Raw genomic sequence first — 6,000 nt, 5'->3', positions numbered from 1 at the left:
GAGGCTTTTGTCACAGTGTAACATGATGCTCCAAAGCAAATTTAATTAAGGGAATCTGTGGTAGATGGAGCTGGGCTGGGATGATGGAGTGCTGATTGGAAAACTGCACAAAGAGAACAGTTATTAGCTATACTTTAAAAAGGGAAAGATGGATCAAGAAGAGCTGGTGGGAATGTATACTGGGCCAGTCTGATTTAAGGGGATTATGAACAGCTTGGACTATGGAACAGAAAATACTACATTCTTGGCTACCACCGATCTGGAAGGGTACTATGGGTAATCTGAAATATAAAGCTAACATTAAAAAATATTTGGATAAATGGCCTTAAAAGTAGAATTCATTTCAGTAAGGGGAGTTCTCAGTTTCTATTCTTGGGCATCACCAGGAATGATTAATTCTATTTATATAGGCTAGTGAATTTTTGTGTAAGTAGCAACACTGCATAAAAAGATCTGAGAGATGTTCCAGGTCACAATCCAAATACGAGTTAATTGCTAGTGCAAAAAGGACAAGTGCTTTACTAGGATGTGTGCTTAGAGATGTACTCTACAAATAATCATTCTGCTCCGTTCTCTGTGAAGCTGCAGTTGGAGTGTCATGTCCAGCTTTGGGTGCTGTGCTCAAGACAAGGTCCAGAGGACAACTGGGGGATAATCAGAGGTCTTGAAAAACAGAGCTAAGAGGGAAGAACGAACAAATTGAATTTCTTAAGTCTAGAGAAGACTGGGGCAAGATAGGGTTACTGCTGTCAAATATGTGAAAGGCGTCTGGGAAGAAAAGGGGAATAAATTGTTCTCCATATAAATGATGGATAGGACAAGTAATGAGCTTAAACTACAGAAAAGGAGATTGGGGTTGGATGTTAGAGAACAGCAAACAGTAAGGATAATTACACACAGAAGTATCTGAGGAGGGTGTGGAATTGCCATCGTGCTTTTAGGAAGCAGTTAGACAAGCATTTGCCATGTGTGACGTAAGTATAATGATCCTGCCTTGGGACATGAGTCTGGACTAAGTGATCTTCTGATATTTCTCCCAGCCATATAAATCTCTGATTCTCTCCTGGCTGCTGGAGGAAGCAGGGCTGATGTTGTGGAGCATTGCAAGTGCTCCATGTTTGTGGTTTGCAGTGCTCTCATTTGTGAGTGAGAACCAAGAGCAGGAACTATGTGTGCTGCTTTCTGGTTCAGAGAAAAAAGGCTGCAGCGACAGGTGAACTCACCAAAGACTCAGATGTCCTTGGATTGTGAGAATAGTACTGTATGTTTGATCTCTCATGTAAATGTCTCCGGTTCCCACACGGTGATGATATGTGAGAGTAACCTTGACTGATCAGTACAAAACAGTGTGTTAAGCTGAAACTTGGTCACTCTGACTGTTCCTAGGATTGCAGGCTATTGCAGCCTCCTGTAGAGCCAACCAGAGCAGCCTGGCCTTTATATGATTCAAGACTCTTGCTTCCATTTTGGTTGGAACCAGAGGCCAGTTCAGCCTGCAGCCCTGGCAGCAGTGACACAGGCTGGCACTTGGAGCCCTAAAGCTGCCACAGTGTCAGATGCTGGGGAACAGAAATGGGAGAAACTGGTTTTTTTATCTGGAGTTCCTGCGGGCCATTAGGGACAGAGCTTGCTAAAGATTATATTGTGCAAGCACTTACAGAAGTTTGTGTTTCTCTAGGAACTCAATGGAAGATAAATGGGAAAGGATACAAGCAGGAAGGACAGAAATATTCTTTTTTTCAGTTTCCAAAGAGAGCTTTTACAAACACTAGTATATAAATAGCAAAAAAAAAAGAAGGCGGCTTATTTTAAAGAAGTGGCTAACTCAAAGTCCCTTGAAAAAAATAGCAGAGAGCAAACACTGAAGTCCTTTAACTCTGTGTCATAATTTATAGCAGGTTTCCAATTGTGAAATCTCTCAGCGATGTGGGACAGATGTTATGGTGAGGAAAATAAAACAAACAGACAACGGGATGGGAAATGCAGAGAAGATGAAATGACACAGTGTTGTTATCCTTATGGGAAATCTCTATATGGCTTTCCAAAATACGGTGCTGGTGAAGTTAGGAAATAGATGAGCTATATAAACAGAGCCACTAGAGGTCTGTAACTGTTCCCATGCAGTTTCCACAGAAACTGTCAGTCTCAAGGGCAGCTTTGGGAGGGGACTATTCTGCCCACCATCTTCTAAATGATCCTTTTAATAATCTGTCCAGACCTATTTGTGTAAGAAATGGACAAAAATGGAGGTTTTCCAGTGCTCTTTCTGGTTCCTATGGCAGTAGATCAAAGGCAGTAACAATACAGATTTAATTAATTCAGGAGAAGGAATTCCCACTTGCAGCGGTCTTAACCCAGCAGTGGAGGAAAGCTGTCAATCATAAGGGCAAAGGTGCTGAAACTGGCATGGATTTGTAGTTTGGTTTGGTTTTTTTCTTTTCCTTCACACTAAGCAGTTCAGGAGGAGAGTGAAACAGTAAATGTCACCTGAGCTTCAGAAAAAGTAGGGGTTCACATATAATCAGTTTATATGTAACATATATATATATATAAAAACATACAGCAATTTATAACTGTGTGTGAACCATCCAGCTATAGGACATCTGGACAACAACTGAGCCTGTAGTCTTGTCAAAAGAAACCTCTCTGAGGGAATTGTATTTCCCTGTCGAGTTCAAGTTTGGAGAACATCCTTATCAGCCTTACTCCAAATGCCCATCCTCACATCAAAGACCAGCAGCACCCTTACAGGCAGCAAAACCTGACAAATGAAAAGCTGGGGAGGAACTCATCCCCACCTTCCAACTTGGTGTAAATCACAGGAGCAGAAGGGATTAAATTATTAGGAAGAACCAAGAATTACTGACTTAGCCAAAGAGGAGTGCAGGCAAAAATCCTTGCACAGAGCTAACATCAAAGAAATGAAGAAAGGCCTTTTGGGAGACTGAGCAGGGAGCTGGCCACCAGGGCATTTGGGCTTTCAATAATGGTTTAAAGACCAGAAGGAAAGAAGAGAGGGGAAGTTTGTTGATTTTACTTGAGCTAGAAATTACCATGATAGTAATCTGATGCAGATCTACAATGGGAGATCTTAAGGAGGCCAGCAGAGAATGGAAAAGTAGAAAGAATGACTACTTTCCTATCAAAAATATATTGTCTGAGTGGGAATACTATAGAAGAAAGCACCACACAGGAAGGAAAATATTGTAGAATTCTGCTGATATTAAATGAATTAATTTCTTTGAATAATATCTTCAAAAAGATACTTTTTCTCAAACAAATGTTCTAAAATAAAGTTTCACTCATACCTGTGACAAAGGTCCCATTGCCTTCTCCCTTAAACAACTGCAGAATATCAAAGGTGAATTCAGTTTAAGAATCTGTTATCCCTTTGCCCTGTATGCCCTCAGTTTCCTTTCCATATGCAGCTCACCTAACCTGGCCTGAGTCTTTTCTCAACATGAGGGAAGTGACCCACATGCTCCTTTGTGTGATTTCTGAAGCACTGAGCAACAGACAGCACTGAGACAGAGCCAGAGCCCTGCAGCAGCTGATTTTATAGAAAACATGCTGAACCCTGTGGACAGTGTGTAATTTGGTGCAAGGTGCCAAATACTTTGAGGGTTGAATCTGCCTACCTAAAATTGCAATGAGAACATTTTTGCCTTGGGCAAAACAGGGATAGGGGCTCATACCCAGCTAGGGCAATCTCGTGATTTGTCTACCACTCTGTCAAACAGGCATTAATTAGAAAAATCAGATAAATAAGGACTCACATAGATCCAATGGCTTGGTCTGCTGAAGATATCTTAATACTATTCACGGAAGTCCCCTGCACAAAATGATTTAGAAATTGTTTCCTACCTGCAGCCTGTTTCATCTTTGAACTCCAGCTGACATCATCCCAATGGGACAAAGCTTTAAGGCTCAGACATACAAGAAAGGATCTTTACATTACAACATCTTACAGCCAATCTTGTGGGTTTATCTGGAATCACGCATGTGATTCCCAGCACCACACATGGTAAACATTCTTACTACACAGGGATGTCTGTGTGTCCATTCATTCAGACATCTGTGCCCACACTGGGGCTCTCACCAACCCGTGTGTGTGTGTGTGTGTGGTTTCTCATCACATGTGTTTTCACTGAAAGAGTAAAGTGAGAAAGAATGGGCCTTTTCATTTCTAGGAAGGCCCTGAACCATCATGTTGTATATGGATCTGGAAAAAGGAAGTGTTCCCATTTGGAGGAGAATTTAGGCACTCTGAAAAGAACAACCTCTTCATGCTGGCACAATTTAATTTATCTGTTTACTGGATCTTGCCCCAGGAAACCACTTGCAGCATGGCCAAGGCTAGGCTACATAAGGCCTAATTGCACTCTATTATGAAACTCAGTAGAAAACTCCTTCACACCTTTAGACTTCTTTTTTTTCCCAGGTTTATCAGGTATCATACATCCTTACATCACCTTGGGAGTTACATTTTCCAAGGTCTTTTGCAGAGTTCAGTCCCTTTAGTAAAACACTACAAGAGCTTTCTCATGCCCTGCTGGGTTAGACCCCACAAATGGTCAGTCTGGTCTTCCATTAAGCACTCACTGGGGCTGCAGGGGTTGGCAGAAGACTTGTCAAAGATCATTCTAGAGTCACTGGGTCACACAGAGCCAGTGTGTATGAGAGGACAGCAGGAAAGCTGCCATCAGGTAGGACCCATATGCTGTAACAAAGGGAAATGGGGCAAGTCTCAGCCTCAAGGCATTTCCAGAAGGAGGTGAGGTGATGCCTGCTGGTGATCTTGCTTTTGATATAGGAGATCTTAAAATTAGTTATTTTAAAAGTGTCATTTTTGATATTTTATAGCCAGCAGGTTCTTTTGGCGCAGAGGAGCGTCACCATTGCACTTTAGATGTTATTGAAATTTGCCACTACAGTTCTAGGGAGAGTCCTTGGGCTATTTGCTTCATAGCTGGAGCCTGGAGCCAAAATACTTACTGTAACCTGAGATTTAAAGGTTTTGCATCTTATTAAGAAAGCAAGCTGCAGCCTGCCCTCTTCCCCCATCCTTTCTAAAGGGTGGCTAAAGTACTGCAAATATGACACAAATATGACTTTTCAGCTGACTTCACAAAAACATATCTACAGTAATGTCATTTTTGTTAGTTACACACGTGAAAAGAATGTGTGAAGCCCATGAAAGTATGTAAAGACTCATGCTAGTTCTGTGTTTACTGATAGTGAGATATGAGGCTGCCATATCACACTGAGGTGAGCAAAGTTCTGTCTCTCTGAGCCAGCCTTTAAGAAGAAGGCTGAAAAGCATTTTCCTCCTCTGTGCCATTTGTGTTGTCAGGAATGTGCTAAAACCAAATCTCTGTATACTGGTAGTGACGACTGGAGTAGGCCCAGTCTCCACGTGAGTGAGATGAAGCATTCTGCTTTTTGTGGTCCCTGATAATGTGGAAGTCTGCTATGGATGGCTTGGATTTTTGTCAAGAACAAGACTGGGAAGAGCCAGCTGATACCTACACTGTGAACTTCCATATACATTAAAACATCAGGAATTCTTTTGATTTACCTTAAGTCTGAATTTTCTGGGGAGGAAAAGAATAAAAGGTCCTGATATGATTTTATTTTTAATGCATAAGTGCAGTGTTCCAAGAAGCATTTCCCCCCGTAAGATAGCGATTAAGTCTCAGCTTAGAATATCTTTTATTGAAATCAGTGCTTTTCCTCTGCCCTTACCATCCTCCTTTGCAACCCCAGAAAATGAAGGCTGGTACATTCCTGAAGGCTGCTCCAAAATAAGCATCCAGCAATTGCCAACTTCTGCCTCAGTTGCATTAATGAAACCCTTTAAACCACCAGTGCAATGCAGTAGATGCCTATGAGAATGATATTCAACCACGGTCTGTGCTCCAGATACTGAGTTGGTTGTGAAGCAGGAAAGTTTCCAAAGCTGGGATAGCATTCCTGTTGCCACTTTCCATGCCAGCTGTC

Source organism: Corvus cornix, chromosome 5 (genome assembly GCF_000738735.6).
Source record: "Corvus cornix cornix isolate S_Up_H32 chromosome 5, ASM73873v5, whole genome shotgun sequence".
NCBI lineage: Eukaryota > Metazoa > Chordata > Aves > Passeriformes > Corvidae > Corvus > Corvus cornix.
This window is presented reverse-complemented; position numbering follows the sequence as displayed.